At 44.2% G+C, this 17760-nt stretch overlaps 1 long non-coding RNA gene across 1 annotated transcript in view; it reads left to right on the top strand.

The window, feature by feature from the left end:
• The window catches only part of LOC112970208, a 71537-nt gene that overhangs the window by 19093 nt on the left and 34684 nt on the right, over nt 1-17760 (top strand). Inside the window, exon 2 of the long non-coding RNA XR_003254922.1 lies at nt 15023-15096. This is a non-coding gene — a long non-coding RNA (uncharacterized LOC112970208). The remainder of the gene's footprint in view (nt 1-15022; nt 15097-17760) is intronic.

Genomic DNA, 17760 nt, shown 5'->3' with positions numbered 1-17760 from the left:
AAAAAAAAAAAAAAAAAGAAAAAGACTGTGGCTGTGATACCAAAACGGACTTCAGCCTGAGCAGCCACTGGCTCTGAGGCACGTCTCCTACTCCCCCTTCCCAGCAGTATCCCGCAGCCCCGTTGCTGGTCCAGCTCAATACGCTAGCTCGGTAGAAAGCTGTTCACTTGGCTTTTGTTGCTGTGTCAGCTTTTTGCAGGGTTAACATGCTGGAATGTCTCACAGCAGCACCAACGAGTGCTGGAGCCAGCGCAAGGAGAGCAGGACTGCAGTCCTGCCATGGAAAGACAGCTGGAGCAGTTTCTGCAAGACTAGTTCTGCTGCTATCTGCATGGGAATTGTGCAGATCTAGGGACCCTCCATTTTCTGTGGCTCAAAGGCACTAGGTGCAGGCCTGCAAAGAGACTGTTGGCTACATATATACAAAGGCAATAAATTGCATCAACCAGAATTCATAAAATGCATATAGACGTGTTCCTGCAACTGTCCTAACAGTTACATTTTCCTCAACTGTAATGCTTCCTTAATATAAATATGAAAAAAATGAAAGAACTATATATTTGTTACCTAAATTGTGCAATCCTTACTCATGATGATTAGAAGTTACTCACATGAAAAGTCCTCTTAGTCCAAGCAAATGTATTCAATTATATTTATTCGGCTAGGAAGTAGATTTGTTGAGCAAGCTGCCATTTTTATCTGACCGCAGTTATTCTTTTTCATGGCTGGAATTCCTCGGCTCTCATGGGACAGATTTCTTCCATGGTGTCATTTACAAGAACTCACATCAAACCGCTTTATCATCTGTCTGCAGTGTTTCATTGCTGTTATCAAGCAGTAACACAGCTCAGARAGGCAACAGTTGTGATCCCAGAAGACTTTGAATTTATGGCTTAAAATAATCAAAGCAGTTTAAAAAAAGTATTTGAATTCATCCTAACCGCTTGGCTGTGCTGTATTCAAAAATGAGCAGGTTGTTGCTAAAACCATGCCTAAAATGATGTGTTTTGACAGGATTTTCAGCCCCTAGTAATTTGAGTATACAAGATATTCCTCATAATTTGAATCAAGGAGCAATTGACTTGAGAAATTAAGCTGATATTTTTTCTGACAACTCTGTTTCCTTTATATGATAGATTTATGCTGGCTACAGCATTTTATTTCTCATTAAATTAGCCAGCCAACATTCACAAATGAGGGAATCAACTGATTTAGTAGTAATTTGTACAGAGCTCCGTTACATCTTTAAAACACAGGTTTATTTGGGGGTTGTGGCAAGCCAGGCTCTTTCCTCATGAGAAGTCTGGCAGTCAAAGCCAGCTCCTCCATGTTTATCTAGACACAAGAGCTCTCTCACTTTAATTACACTGATACAGTTTAAGTAACACACTCACCCCTAGTGTTGATGCAATGTAAAAGAGCTTATGTTATTACAGCTGTTCAAGTCCAGAAGATACCTAAGTCAGTATCAGACAGCTTCATTACAGACAAGTATGTTGGCAGTCAAGTTTTAGCTGGTATTTAAATGAAAATACCTGGTATGACTATAGCAACTATTTAAATTAAAAAAATAAATAAATCGGACTTCAAACTGCAGTCATTTTACTGGCAAAATATTTGTGGATCAGGCCTGGGAGCCTAAGGAAAACTTCCCTTTGGAAGCAGTAGCTTAAGCATCTTTCCTAGCAGGAGCTGATGGGGAGGGCACCGCGGTGTGCTGCCAGCGCGGGGTGTCTGCATGCCGACTACGCAGGGCTGCACCCCCAGACACCCCAGCAGCAGTGCAGCAGCACCCGGCCCATCGTCGCCCATGGGGTGACGCTGGGTCTCGTCCCGCTCGTGCCGGGCCCTGTGCGGCGGCTCCAGCCCTCCCCACTGGCGTGCCAGGAGCACGGTGCGGCTCTGACAGCCTCACTCCTGCAGGTCCGGGCAGCATCCTTCCTGGGACAGGAACCTCCAAAAAGTCTTCCAGAACTAATAGTCTTAACACGACATTACAGCCTAATCAAACTGGGTTGTGTGTGTGCTATGTATATATATATATATTTTTTTGACTTGCATTCTTCTCCAGTATTCTAGAATGCTGAACACTGATTGTACCTCTTGCTTATTTCTGCAGAGAAATAAGCCTTGTGCAGCCTTCTGGCATCACCGCTCTGTCTTTGCTACTAAGTAAGCAGAGCCAGGGACCGCTGTCTGATCCCGAGGCTGAATGGCACAGACTGGCTATAACCATACTACTTAGTGCTTGACTCTGGTCTCCCATCTGGAGACACTGTAGACAGTAAGACATTGTTATTAATATGTGTGTGTTTTTCATCTTTTTTTTTGTTTTTAATATCTGGTGTATAAAATAACGTAATAGCTGTGCTGCAGTCCACAGGAATGGTGTTTTATGGCATGAAGCAGGGTAGCTATTGCGTGCACTGGGTGGGGAGGAGGGATGCTAGAGGCTGCRAAGCACTGGGAAGGTGTCCTTGTGCTTATTTCAGCACATGAGATGAAGTCTGGGTGCAGAGCAAAGGGGGAGCCTGCTGTGCCTCCCACCCTGCCCTTCTGATAGGAAAGGGGGACTTAGGAGGCCCTCGTGTCTTCGCCTCTAGCACGAGGTCACACAGTGGGTACTTGGATCATGTTCTGGTGACAGCACGTGGTTGCCCTGTCCCACTTTCGCACTGCACACGCACAGGCAGACCATCCCCACTCCGGCCGCAGGTTCCTCGCTGGGGTATATTCCCCTGGCTCCTTGCTTGGTTATATTTCCAGGTCTATGTGTGAGGCTATTCTGCCACCTCTCTGTAGTTGCAGGAGCTTATGTTAAAACACATCAACAAAGTGGTGTAGGTTTGAAACTGTGCTTGAAACTGCTCTGCCTTCATTTATAAAAGTCATCTGCCACTTCAGTGTCTCAACAATTTTTTCTTTTTTCTCTAGTGTAAGCAACATTGTTATCCTTGCTTTGTTTGTTGGAGTCACATATGAAATATTTCACTATACACGTGTATAGGTTACAAATCTATTCACTCTCTCTTCCATATGTTTAAGAAAAACAAGCTTATATGAATTATCTACAGCAGATAATTTCACCTCTGCAGAGAATCTAAAAATAAAGCAGAGCCCACATTCTACAGCTAAGTAGGCTTTAATTAGGTGTGATAATAGCATGAATTGTCTTTTAGAGCACAACAGCTCAGCAATCAGAAGTCAAGTGCTCTGAGTGATAATTGTCTGCTAAAATGTTCTATTAAGAGAAGAAACTCAATGCAGGGCATGCATTTGTTTTTCATATAACAGGTTTTGGTAGTCTGATTAACATTTTGGGTCAATCTGGGCTTCCTCAGCTATTCTCACTGTTTTGATACAGCCAGTGTGTCCTTTCAAGTACTGATGTAAAAGGAGGACAGTGAAAATCTGCCTCTGTAAGCCCCCATCATCAGCAATTTCACAGTGATGCCTTTGGAGATGACAAGTGGGATTGCTGCTTTCTGAAGATTGGTTAGTTAAGTGCTGGAGGGGTGCAGGGGACACTTCAGTAAAAGGCAGCATGAGTGGAGCAAGCCTTCCCTTTCTGCCATTAAAGCGGGGGGGGTGGGTGGGTTGTATTATGAATAGTGAGATTTCTCCACAGCCCGATGCTTTTCAGTGATTATATCTTCATTAGGTACAGTCACTGTTGAAAAAAGAAACCTCCACCAACCCACCACAGATGATATTTCAGGTGGTCTGAAGATCTGGAGTACGGTGCTAGAGGAACCAAACCCTCATTACCCAGTTAGCTCTCAGGTAAAAAACACAAGGATTGCCCTCACCTTACTTTAGGGAAATGGATACTTCTGAGCTAATTTCAGTGCCTATACTGGAGTGAAAAGACTTACACCCTAGACATGCCTGTTTCCCACCACTGACCAAGAAGGGAGAGTGGAGTGCTTAACCCAGCCACAGTTTGTTTTCTCAGACCTCCCCCCACTATTTTGGCCTTAGATAAATTCAGGGTTTTAACACAAATAATATTCTGAATGGTGAACTGAGGTGAAGGCTTGTCTTCTGTTCTGCCTGCCCTGGTAGAGGCTGGGGACCTCCAGCTAGGCTGACAGCAGAGGATTTAACGCTGTAAACCACCATAGCTAAACCTGCCAGTGCCTGTCTTCTCAGAGTCCTCGTTTATGCCAAGCGTGGGGACGTTCTCAGCGAGTTTACCAACTAAGATGCTTTATCTTCACCGTCTTTTTAACTCATGCATATGGTTAGTCATTGGGGGGAGGGAAGAATGCAGCTTTTTTCGGCAGGGAAGACAAACCTTAAAGAAAGGTCCTTTAAGGATAAGAGATTCTTTCCCTCATCATGCCACATGGGTGGTACTTGGCACTTCAGACTGTAGGCAGATGCAAGCACAGTGTGTTGGAGCACCATTACATAGGCAGAAATAAGGAAGTTATTGCACCTACAGGAAATGCAGATATATCCTGTGACACAGACTGGGCTGTGCTATGAGACCTCTAAGTACAGCCTCATCAGATGGGCACTGAGTACGGGAAGTTTTTGCAGTGTGTTATACCAGGTAGCAGGGGCCGGTGTGCCAGGCTGCAGGTCAGATGCAGACCATGAACATTGCTGCCCAAGTCTCACCAGGGTGCCAGAAATGTGCTGTCTTGTGCCTCTTTGTGGGAGGTCGCGGGCTCCTTGCTGTTCTCCTGCCCTTCTGGTCTCTGCAGGACACCACCGCTGCTCACAGACAGGAGGGAATCATGTGCCATCTGCAAACTGCCTCACATACTGGGAACCAGTTCACTGCTTCCTTCTGAACAGGCCTTTGTGCATTTGCCCAGAGGACTTTGTAAAAATTAATTGAGTTGCCCAGCATTAGACACAGATCATAAAACTCCCATCTGATCTAATGCCTGCTCCTGATCTTAACAGCTGATTAAAACAATGAGTGCTGGCTCTTGAGGAATATCATAAAATTCACACAGATAGTTATAATGCAGGCTGTATATTTAGATAAGGCTTTATACTTGCAACTAAAACACTCTGTCTCACAAAGCTTAGTCCCTAATGGGAGTAAAAACCTTGGGCACAGGTTTAAACATAGCATAAGTGAGGGAGATTATTATTTGAGTTACATGTTTTGCAGAACAGCAGATTTGTTCATCTATCTTTCTATTTATTTATTTATTTATTTATTTATTTATTTATTTCCTTGTTCATTTGAAAGTGAAAGAGAAATAAACTTGTAGAAAGAGAGAAGAACTGGAGAGCAGTCAGTCAAGGGGCAGAAAGCTTTGCCATGAACAAGTCTCATTTCTGCCTGATGCCATCTGAAACACCATTACAACTTCCCCGGCAGACTCTGGCACGTACCTATATTCTAAGCTCTAGGAAATGAAAGCAAAAGGAGGCCTGTTTTACCTAGAAAGCTTGGAAGACTGAGGACTAACATCCTTATTAAATAACCCACCATAAACCATCTATTTGTTTGCAGAATGTTAATTCCTTTGTTTCAGTTTGTGCCATTGCCTCTCGTCCTATTGCTGGGCACCACTGAGAAGAGTCTGGTCCCATCCTCTTTACACCCTCCCTTCAGATATTTAAACATGTTTATAAGATCCCCCTGAGCCTTCTCTTCTCCAGGCTGAACAGTCCCAGCTCCCTCAGCCTTTCCTCATAGGAGAGATGCTCCAGCCCCTTCATCATCTTTGTAGCCCCTCGCTGCGCTCGCTCCAGTAGCTCTATGTTCCCCCGTGTGCTTGCATGCTGCCTCTTGTATGCCATTAGCACACCCAGTCAAGCACGCAGGCAGGGATTCATCTGCTTGTGCGGACAGAGTGGCAGCGTGTGCACACGAAATGTTTTTCCCCGCCAGGTGCTCCCCTCGCCTCTTCCACCATCACCATTTCACTGATTCTCGTAGCGTCGCGGTTTTCCTAAATTTCTAAGCACTTTACAAAAGTAGGAGAAAAATACGTTTGAAAAGCAGGGCTTCCCCCACGTGCCACAGCAGCGGCGGAGCGTCGCCCTGCGGTGCGGCAGGGGGCGCTGCGGCTCGGCACGCGGCGCGGCGGCGGCGGCGGCGGCGGCGGCGGCGGCGGCGGGAGGTGGGCGCGGGCGGCGGCGGGCGCTGCGCGGCGGCTGCGCCCCGCGCCGCTATATAGCACCGCCCGCAGCCCCGCGCCGCCGCCGCTCCGCAGCGCGGGCACCGGCCGCTCCTGCCCGCCGCAGCCGCCTGCCTTCGTGCGCGGAGCCCCGGCGCGGAGCCAGGTGAGCGCCGCGCACCGCGGTCCCCCCTCCCCGTGCAGCCGCAGCGCCCCGCTCCGCTCCCCGGTCCCCTGCAGCCGCAACTTTGCGGCTCCGGGCTGCGGCGCCCGGCGCTCTTCCTCCTGCCCCTGCTCGCCCTGCGCGGCCGGGGCGCTGACCCGCGCCGTGCCCGGCGTGGAGGCTGCTCCCGGCTCGGCAAAGCCCTCTCGCAGCCCCGGGCGCTGCTGCAGCTCGGCCCCGGCCGGTGCTGGCGGGCGCCGGGGCGCGGCTGCGGGAGTCGCGCCCGGGCGGTGCTGCCTTCTCCGGGGAGACGCGGCGCTGGTGCGCAGCCCCGCGCGGGGGAACTGGCAAAAAGTGCCCCGGAATGCAGGCTGCTCCGACCGCTGCGCGTGGGAAGGCTGGTACTGACAGCAAGGAAGGTCTGGTGGCTGCTGGTCGTTGCTACCTGTGGTGAAGGCATGCATCGGGATGGTGAAATAACAGGTCGAATCCTACTTATTAAAATGTGATTATATATCTTATCAAATCTATTCAGCCAAAAGTTTTGAGAGAACTAGTAAATGGAATGGCTGAAGGGGGCATTGCTGTCTGCGTAGCATCTGGATAGAGACCCAAATTACCCATTCTGTGTTAAGTGTGATACTGTTGTGAGGAGCTGGGTCCTGGAGAGGGCAGAGGACTTCTGGCTGGGGCTGAGCACTCTATACTCGATGGGAGTGGAGAGCGAGCTCAATGCAAGTATTGAGTTTACACCAGAGTGCTAAAACTGCAGTTAAAACTCTGCCCCTTTCATGGCACCTCATTGTTCATTCTTAAGAATGATGAAAGATAACAAACCAGCTGCTGTAAATGATGAACTGGCATATAATTTCAGTAGGAAGGGAAAGAACAAACCCATGGAAGAGAGGGCAGTGGGCCCAGGTCTCCCTACTCATATAAAACACTCTTGCTTGAAGAGCTGTTCATGTAGATTGGCAGTTTCCAACACTTTTTAGGTGGGTCTCAGAGCCTTTTACACCTCCCTGCCTCTTGATCTCTCTTCCTACCTTTGCCTTTGCTTCTTTCTCATTTCCTCCCTGGTTCCTGTCACTGCTCCTGGAGGCGACAGTGGTGCAGGGAGGGCTGTGCCTTCCCTCTCCAGCTCAGTGTGCATTCCCAAAGGGCGCCTGGGTTGGGCAGCCAGCGATCCCAGATCATTGCAAACATGAAAAGGGCAAGCCAGCAAGACCCTTACCATTTATTACTGCATTAAACTTTGAAGAACAAAAAATTAACAAATTTCTTGGCAAGACAAGCATTAGAAATATTTACTGATATAAGGTAGCAGTAGCAAAATAATTAAATGTCAAGTGCTGGCATACCGGTTATTAGTTTGCAATGGATGACTGCATTAGGGATGCACTTGGCAGCAACTGAGCTGGGTATAACATGATGCATAAATGCCTGTTTTGATTTGTAATATCATATAGAAATTGTTTTTATGCTCTTTTCACTTTATGTAGTGTTTATGGGTTTTATTTTATTTCTCACCCCCAACTTGAAACAGGGATGTGGGTTTTTCTGTATCTCCTCCTGCATAAGCTCTTTACCAGACTGCCCTTTTGCACTGCAATTAAATATACCTGACTACTTGTCTCCTTTCATCTCTGCAGTCTGATAAGGAAAGCAGTACAGGCTGGTGCAGGAGAGTGGTAGCACTGAGCTATGTGCATGAAGATAGAGCTTAATTTCTCACTTTTCTTTGTCATGACCCTACAGAATCAAGCCCTATTTGACTTAATGTGCAAAAGCTAATTCTGTAAGTGATTCTTTGAGATCCATTTTCAGAGTTTGGAAGTCCCTACCTGAGACTAGGAGGGTGAGAAGGGGTTTGCAAGGCTTGAGCCCATGTGGTTTATTTGAAGTAGTTTTTGACATGCTACCATTTATTTTCTGTATATTCATCTCTTCAGGGATAGAAGTAGAGATTTGGCTACTGATCTAAATTTATTTCAAATGCTCAAAATGACAGATGTAGGTTTGGGTCAGATACAAAGCTAATCTACCTTTACAGCAAGGCTTCTAATATGGTAAAGTCTTTTTGTAGGATATTATCTATTGTCTTAGTGATTGTAATGCACATGAAGATAGCTTAAGCCTCTTGGCCTAAATATATCAGGAATATATATTTCTATACAAAATACATCTATGGTATGGTAAGTGATACTTGATTTTTAGCAAGGTAGTGGAGAGAGGAGAGCTAGCAGCACTTCTGCTACACTTCGTCTACCACAGAAGTGCAGTTCTCCAGGTTCTGTGAAGTACAACAGCACATCAGAGGCTGTGCAGGAAATCAGTACTCAGTGAGAAGTAGTCTTCCCACACATTAAAAGTTAGAAAAACAAAACTTTTGGCTTCTACTGTACGTTTCTTAATTTCTTAGTTAACGGAGGATGCGTCAGAAATCAGCATAGGACAGAATTGCAGGCTCTAATGAAATGTTGACTCTAACACCAAATGTAGATGAAGTGAAGAAAAGCACAGTACAAAAGAGACTGAAAAAAACTAATTCAAGCAGCTCATACACAGTGGTTGGTTTATATTTGATAGAACATTCTGGAGGAGAAAAGATCCAGGCATGATAATGGACATCCCAGTGAAGATATTTGCTTGAAAACTCAGCAACAGTACATGGAGGCAGAGGGGAACCCTGAGTTGGATGCTGAGATTTGCTAAAAAGCACTGAAGCACACTTGATTTAGCAAATGCTTTCTCACCTTATGATAAAATGCAGTACTTATGTTATTTATAATTATGCTGGCTTTGTTTAAATGTTATCGTTACTGAACATGCTTGCAGTCAGTTTTTTCAAGGAAGTTGTAAGTAGTTGAAAGTGGAAAGTAGCAAAGAACAGCAAAGTGCAGATGCATGATGGCTTGTTTTGTACCTGAGCTTGCAATTGCAAACTTAAACCCATTGAAACAGTCTTTCTTTAAGAAAGTAATTCTGATGGATTTTTGTAAAACTTATTCAGGTAGTAGCCTAATATAAATAACATCCTAATGAGACTGGGAACAATGTCATCTTTTTATTGCTGAGCAGACATTTGATGCTTTGCCTTCCAAAAACCTTGGTTGTCTTGTTCATTGCCATTATGTGGGTATCATCTTGCTGTTTTGTATTTTCCATGAGGAAGCAGGAAGTGGATAGGTCAAACACTTCACCCAAGGTTACCAAAAACGATCTCCAGAATACAGCCAAATGCTGTGCTGTCCCCTGTGTTTGGATTCATGAGAAAGACAGTCTGAATAAGGGTTTGTAGGGTAAGAAGCAATGGGGAAAATGATTATTGGTATAAACTGCCCTGACTTCACAATGGAGTGATTTATGCTAACTAAAGACCCATCTTGTGTAACTCTGACTTACTATGATAGAAGATCAGGAGACCATTTTGCAGCTGTTCTGCATAATGTAAAGCATTCATAGCATCTGAAAAACAGGCCTCAAGTGTAAGAAAGGAGTGTCTGAAAGATTTTATTTAAATAACCACATTAGTATATTTTTAATGTTTTTTGTTTTAGTGGCTATAAAACCAGCAGTTAGGCAAACAGGTTCAAAGTTCCCGGGACAGTGGCTTGTCAGCCTAGGAACTGGTTTCTGGTCAATGAAAAGTTCTTGYTGCTCTTGTGGCATAATGCTGTTTAAAGGTGTTCTACAGAGCATTTATAGCTCAGGAAGTGGTATTAGTCGTGCACTGGCTGGAAGATAAGGAGATACAAGCTTTGCAATTGTGGTAAAGTCAGTTAAAGACTCTGTGCCTTAGCTTCCTCCCCAGAAACAGGGAATAGTAGCCTGACCCATTCTTGCCGGCCATTTGACTGTGGATGGAGAAAAACATTTTATTACAGCTGAGATATCCACCTCAAACCTCTGTAGAAATGAGTTAATCCTCATAAGCATCTGGTGTAGCAGCAGCTCCCAGGCTTTTCCTGTTTGTGACATCACTTACAGATCAGTGATTTTATGCAATCCTCAAAATTAGCAAAAATACAAGTTGAACAAATTCTTTGGATTCTCCTCCCAGCCTGGGATCATGACCCTTAATTTAGGCAATGATGGTGCTGCTCCTTGCATGAACCTTAGGGCTATTCCACCATGTTATTTCATATGCCCAGAGATAAACTTTGAAATAGCTATTGCATGAGATGCAGAGCTAGAAGCATAACTCGTTCTTTTTTCTTTGCACAGCTGTGAGTTTCACTTCATGGGCATAATCGCCAAACACTTGGAGGAGGATGGCTTTCCTTTGAAATCATAGTTAGAAAGAAAACAAGCATCCAAAACACATGCTGGGCTAATTAGTTTCTCTGTTAAGTTTTACTTTTTGAATTTTAACTATTTGATGGCTTAGCCTAGATGAGTTGGCTTCCATTTTTACTATCTGCACAGGGGTGCTCTAAGTTATGGCAAAATACTAAGGCTGCCAAAGAGCCAGCCTAGCAGGCAAGGGTAGCCCAAAGAGCAGGTATGCTCCAGTAGCTTGCTCCCTCCAGCACGTGTAGTCTCTGCCAGGCTTTGCATGAGGTATGTGGAACAAACCCTTTAAGCCACTTGAGATTTTTTCAGTCCAGGGCAGTCTGTATAATTTTCCTCAAGTTTGTCCTGCCAGAACGATTCAAAGGGACTGGATCAGTCCTGAGTGGTTTTTCTGCTCTACAGGGTATGCTAGTGTTATTGAACAGAAATTTAGATTGCGATTGGGGAAAAATAAAGCTTCATATTAAGCACTTCCAAGTTTGTAATTTGTTCATAGCAGAAGTCTAGGAAGGCTCATGAGGGCTTGTGCACAAGGAAAGCTGGCAGGATGCTGGGCGCAGATAAGAAATTTAAAACTAGGTTGTGCTCGAGTGCACTCAGCAGAGCAGTGTTCTCAAAACAAATGTGTTTGTTCTGAGGTACCAGACCCATCGGGACTTGAGATTCTTCTCTTGCTCCTTTGAAAGGTTGCTTAGCTGTCATTCTGCATGCAATATGATAGTGATGCAGTAAAGAACAACAATAAAACAATTTCTAGAAAAAAGATCTATCTGAGCATTAGTGAATTCAGACTGCTGCTTGCAGAATTATTACTGAAATCATGAGCCAGTGCTTAGAACAAGGTTACTGTATTATAGTCGCAACCTGAATACATTGTTTGGGAATTAATGCTGCAGAGATCAGGACTAATATTCAATGTGGGGCCTGAAATAGCACTGTTCCTTCAACAAGGTGAAAGGTTGAGAGGCCAAGAGAACAGCTAATAGATCTAACATCTAGAAGAAAATGGGGCTTTTCCCTCCTTCAGATCATAAAAATCTAAGAATACAATGTGTTTTCTAAAAGAATGGGAAAGTATTGTTTCTTACCTAGTTTACCTAGTTACCACTTGTAAGCTGGATGGAAACAAGTAAGTTTCTAAAACAAACCAGACTGGGCAAAGTGCTAATTTTACTTTGGCAGCAGGCTGAATGAAATTACTGACTAGGGCATCTTGAAATGTCTTCAGCTACCCATCCTAGATATTGATGGGTCATGCCCCAAGTCCGAGTTGACTGTCCATGAGCCAGGTCAGAAACAATGGATTTTGTTGTTAATATGCATATTTTCTAAAATGGCTATATATATATATATATATGCGTATGTGTATCATGTAAAATTGTGTGCATGGCTAACAGAATTATTTTACTGTAATAAATTGATTTAAGAAGACAGGGAACTCTAGAGACTCTGCCAGATGAGCCCACATCTTTCCCTGATGAAAGCCCTAGTGTCTTCAGGGCTGACAGTCACAATCTAATCGAAACCCCAGCACTTAGGTCCAAGTCCACAGGCTTCACTCATGTGGGTAATCCTTTAATGTCAATAGAGCCAGCTGAAGAAATGCTGAAGAAATGAAAGCCTTAACGCTCTGTTTGGAAGATACAGCAACCTGTGTCCACCTTCCCACCAGGTCCTAGGTGGAGTGCAAAGCTTGTATTTCACCTTTCTGGCTTTTGAGACCTGGGGCTAAGTGAGAGCTCAGTTACTCTCACTGTAAGCTACAGCAGCTTTAAGATTAAACTGATTAGAATGGAAACATAACACTGAGTCTGACAAACCCTGTACAGTCATTGTAGCTGTTCAGCAGTTTTTAAATCAAATCACTGAAGAGCTGCCCTGTTTGATTGTTCCCGTTATATAATAGCAGCGTCTTTGGGATTTCTAGAGAAGCCATGAGCAACAAGCCCGTTACATAACGAATCCATGTCGCTCTAATCTGCGCTTCACTGCCTATGACCCTTGGCAGCCAGGAATAGCCCGTGGGTGGAAATGAGCTGCCTGTGCTCTCTGGTGGGGCTGCTGGGTCACTGTGGAGCAGAGATCCTTTGCTCTTGGGGTTTTCTGCCAGGCACACTTGCTGATTTGGCAGGCTTTTTTCTGCCAATAGAGAGCAAAGTGGGGCTGAAGCAGAAATCCTGTCCTTAAAAAGTTGTCTTACTTCTTATGGGTAGAGCTTGATCTTCCACACTTTGGGTTTCTGAAACGTCAGGCTGTACTCCAATTTTCAGCTTGAAACTGAGATCATCTCATGATTTTGGCATCGCATCTACATTTGCTTCGGTGTTTGTTTAATCAAGGATCTGACCTGACCTTCAGTCCATTTTTTAAAGGCTGCTGCAGCAGGCTCTCCTAAGTGTTTTTTTCTGTCCTGTGGGACAGTGCTGCAGCCTGATGTCTATTTGGCTTGCTGGGGTAGGTATTCTGGGGGAAAAGCTGCAGCCAGGCACCATCCTGAATTTAGGGGCCTCATATGTCCTTGTGGCTTCAACAGGGCACCAAGGCCTCACTCCTGCCCTGTGGCTTCATGTGCTGAGCAAGAGGGAGGTAAGCCAGTTGTATCCAGCATGTGGGACCATGGAGCAGGAGGCTGCTGGGAGAAGGTAGCTCCACGCGCACGAGGCTTGGTGTCTATGCAGTGTGTCCGACTCTTCAGTCTGTAGCCTGTTGTGTTGACCGGTTGTATTGATTTAAGTGTGTAAAACAGTGTGGAATAGTATCCAAACGCCTGCCCAAGGGGTGCATGTACCTCGCCACATCCAGCCTTCAGTTCAGCTCCTGGCCTACCTTCTCTGCAGGAGAGCACTTCTCTGCTCTGATAGCGTTGGCTGCCTCCAGTGTAATTAGCAGCATTTGAAGAATGATGCAATAAAAAAAGCAACATTGTGGGATTGTTTGGGGGAAGGATTGAAGTAACTGTGCACAGAGAGACCTATCTAATTAAAACCACAGGGAAATGGAGATGGTGGCTAATGAGGCTGAACACACAACTTAATTTAACTGAGTTATTTGAAAAGTAACCTGCCTTGCTGGGGAATGGAAGGTGGTGGTGGTGGGGGAAACAACTAGAACATATGTAGAATTTTTTATTAAAACATAAGTTTCACTGGAATTAGTGAAAGTTGTGCTGCCAGTTTCTTTGGATTTTAGGTTTTACCACACTTTTGTGAAACTTATCACAAATGGTGACCATGAATTGAATGTGAATAAAACACATTTAGAAGACTGCTATTTGATTAAATATCTTACCTAAAGTCTTATTTATATCTTCATTTTCTAATATGTTCTAACAGTTTTCTGTGCCTTACTCCATATGAGATCTTTACCTCAAGGGAAAAAATGATGGTCATACGAGTTTTCCCTGCTTCTTTTCCCCTCAGTTGTCCTTCTGCCTTTCCCCTTCCTTTTCTGTAACTCTTCCTTCTCCTGTCAGACTTGGTCTCTCCTGTTCTCTCCCAACTGCTCTGATTGCCCCACAGTTGCATCCCACTTCTTACTCTCCCTTGCACTCGTACTGCTTCCCTAACTCTTGACCCTAATTTCTTAATCTCTCATGGCTCTTTCCTCTCATAATACGAATAAACATCACTGACATAGCCACTGATTTCTGTGTATAGTGTATTTAATACTGTGTCATCTCATGATCTGGTCACAGCCCTGCTCTGGAAGATCCTCTACTCGTTTCATCTTTGGTTCTCTGTAGTTTGTCTTTAGCTTCTTGTACCACCAGTAAAGGCAAGAGATTTGATAAGAACAGGTGAGAAGTGGCTTTGTTTTCTGCCTTGGCCTGTCTCCTTTTGATACCATAACTCAGTCTCCTCTTCATAATGTTTATTCCCAGTGATTGCATTCTCTTCTTGGCTTTTAAGGGAAGCTCCTTTTGTGTGCTTTCTGGAGGATCTTCTTCATCCTTTTCTCTTCTCTTTCCTTCAGAATTTTCCCTGGGTGATCTCACCATGAACAAATCAAGCTAATGTCTCCTCGAATAGCAATACATCACCCTCATCCCCTCAAAATATAGTATAGGCAGAAGGTGTCAAACAGCACTGTCTATCTTAATATCTGTAAATAAATCAAAACCTGACTAGGTTTAGTCTTGCCTTCCCACTCAGTTTGTGTACATAAGTTTGATTTGAACACTGACTTATTCTAAAGATACTTCAGAGGAAGAAGAACAGAAAATGTGGGATTTTTGTTTCACAAAGCTTTGTATCCTCTTCCCCTTCAAGTTTTGCTTTGAGAACTGGTGCATTGCTTCATTTTGGTCACTTTGAACGAGGACCAACTCATTGGAGCTAATGACAGGAAATTGAGACAGGACCATAATCAAAAGTGCAGGATGTTTAATCTTCAGCACAGTGTTTACAAACAATTTGGTGTTTGACCTTGTTAACCTACTCTGATTCTAATGAGTCTTTTATTTTCTTTTTTAAAGGTTTCCACTCTGGGATTGTCTTCTAGGGCCAACTTTCACCAATGGAAGTAAAATTTGTTTTTCCAGCACTCTGGGTAAGTTTCTGTCTTCATGTTATCGATGTCTGATTTGATCTTATTGTATTTGCTACCAAAGAACTCTTTTGCAAACAGTTTTTAATTTTTATACTAGTACTATTCTATTCAACAAAAAAAGCCCTCCAATAAGCAATGCAGAAAAAAGGGACTTAAAAGCAAACAATGAGACTTTTGTATTGGAGGGGAATTATTGTACAAATTATAACAAGTATTGAACAAATAGACCTAATTTTTCTTACTGTTTTTCAATTCTGTCTGGTAGGTATAGTATATGTTGAGTATGTATGGTATATTGCTTTAGGTATGAATATCTAAACTAAATCTGGTTACTTCCTTTGTGTTGTGTGTAGTCTCTTCTTGGAATATAAAGAGTGTTTTTGAGATATCACAATGCTTGATTATGGTCTCTTATGCTTGGGATGGAGGGGAGAGTATAATTCTGCTGGCCAGGATGTGACTGACATGGCTTCTGGTAAGGTCGTGCTGTGGTGGAACAAGGCTGTGTTTGGTGTCATGAACAGTAACAGTGCCTGCTGAAGCCTCTAGGAGGTCAGCAATGACTCTCTCCTGGGGTACAAAAACAGATAGCTATGCTGGCAAGCTTGGAGCAGTATTTGCAGCTTGGCTGGGGGCATCGGCTCTTATTCATAGCGCCCACCAGGAATGTGCTGAAAATGGTTCCAAAGCCTCAAATGACTCAAGAAAATGGAGACAGTGCAGCGAAACTGTGGTGGGAGACTGACTGTCAGGACTACTCCCCAGACCTGTGCAGGCTGCACTTAGAGTGGACAAGGGAGGCCATGGGCTCCATCTTCCCTGCCTCCCTTCTCTCATAGCAGGCTGGCTGGATGTTCCTGGCATTGGCCTGGCCAGAAGTAACCTCAGACTTGCAGAACAAGGGCTGAGCCTTGAGGTCCCTTTTTCTGTGATGATCAGGTTGTAGTGGGATAACATATCCTGTTGTGGTCTGACTTGCATTGTGCCCAGTTTTACAGCAGGCTCTGACTTTCCCCATGCATCGACAGGGGGTGGAGGCCTGAAGGGGGACTCTGAAGGGCTTGACCAAATTCCTGTGCATTTTTTCTTACTGTCTGAGTAACGTGACAGGAATAGTGAGAAACAGTGTATGCCTAGTGCATGCCTCCCCACTTCTGGGACTAGTTCTGAACCTGTCCCCCCAAGTGACAGAGCACCAGCCTGACTGGAGAAGATCTAGTGATGCCCAGCACAGACTGAACCCACCAGGGACTCTGGCAGGGCTTGGAGCCACCTGAAGCAGACACCCTGCCAGTGTAACCCTAGTATCCAAGGAGTTCATTAGTGTGGACAGACACCTTTGGCAGAGCTCTACCATATACTATTACAGGAGTTTGGGGAGAAATATCCCACCTTTACCCAAGTCAAAAGCTGTTTCTCTGGCAACAGTCACACTCAGTCACAGAAGATGTGTTTGGCTTTAAAATGGGTGACTGAACTGATCTGTTACTGTCTTCTGGGTGGCAAATATATCCTAGTTACAATCCTGCAGCAGTCAAGTGGCTGAATGCTGAAGAAGGGAAATCCCATATTTATGGGTGACGTGTTGTGCTCCAGCACTCTGTTGCCAGATATGGAAGGAAGGCAGGCCTAGCATAATGCACATTTTTGTCTGAGGGGAAGCATGTGCAGGACACTGCACTGAGTCATGCAAAGGATGTACTGAAGTGCCCACCACTGCCTTTTATGGATTTTCCATATAAAAATGACCCTTCTGGTTTAAAAGCAGTTATAACTGTGTCTGCCCTCTCATTAATGAGGCTGTAACTCTAACTCAACCAGTGAAGTTAAGGCTGTATGACTTTGGATGGAGGGGTTGCTGTTTAGACTTGCAAAAAGACATTAGAGCACAAAAAGAATGATCCTGTATATAGCTGTCCCACTGCTGTGAACTGGATAATGTCCAAGATGGGACCTGGAATTAGGAATTTTTCTACAAAGTTGAAAGAAAGCACAAATAACTTCTTATGTTAGAAATACAGAAGAATCCTGTTGAATGTTCTTAATTTTTTATACACATACATGTACATATATATATACCTGTGAATTTCCCAGTTTGGTTCAGGATGCGCTAGTGCTTGGACCACAGTTATGGAACCATATCAATATCTAGAAAATGGAATTGTACAGTTAACTCTGTTCTGGTATTCTTTAATTATGTTTAAATCAGATAAGACCAGGAGGGGAAAAAAAGCAGAGGAAGTAGTTCCTCAGTAGTCCTCTCCAAAATATAATGTTAAAATTTTTCCTTCCATTAAGTATGTTGTTTGTCTATTAATAGATACTGAATAACTGTTTCACTAACATGCCTTCTGCCTTTTTGTGAGCTGATGTGTCAATGATATTTGAAGTAAGGCCTGTGAGAAGTGAAGTTTGAAGCTTTTGATTCCTTATGGATAGAATGACTCGAAATCAAAGGCCATCAGCTGAAAAAGCCTTGGGAGTCTTTGAAATGAATTTGCCATGTGTAATGAGATTGTTAAGAATATTCAGCTTTTGAGGAGGGAAAAAAACCCAACAACTTGGGCTAAACCAGTCATCTTCTAAAGTAGAAAATTGTGCCAGGAATGGATGTCAAATAGAGTAAGAAACGTAGGCGACTATCTCGGAATGTGAGCGGTTGCT

The sequence above is a fragment of the Apteryx rowi genome, unplaced genomic scaffold (assembly GCF_003343035.1).
Source record: "Apteryx rowi isolate R43461 unplaced genomic scaffold, aptRow1 scaffold_386, whole genome shotgun sequence".
In the NCBI taxonomy this organism is placed as follows: domain Eukaryota; kingdom Metazoa; phylum Chordata; class Aves; order Apterygiformes; family Apterygidae; genus Apteryx; species Apteryx rowi.
This window is presented reverse-complemented; position numbering and strand designations above follow the sequence as displayed.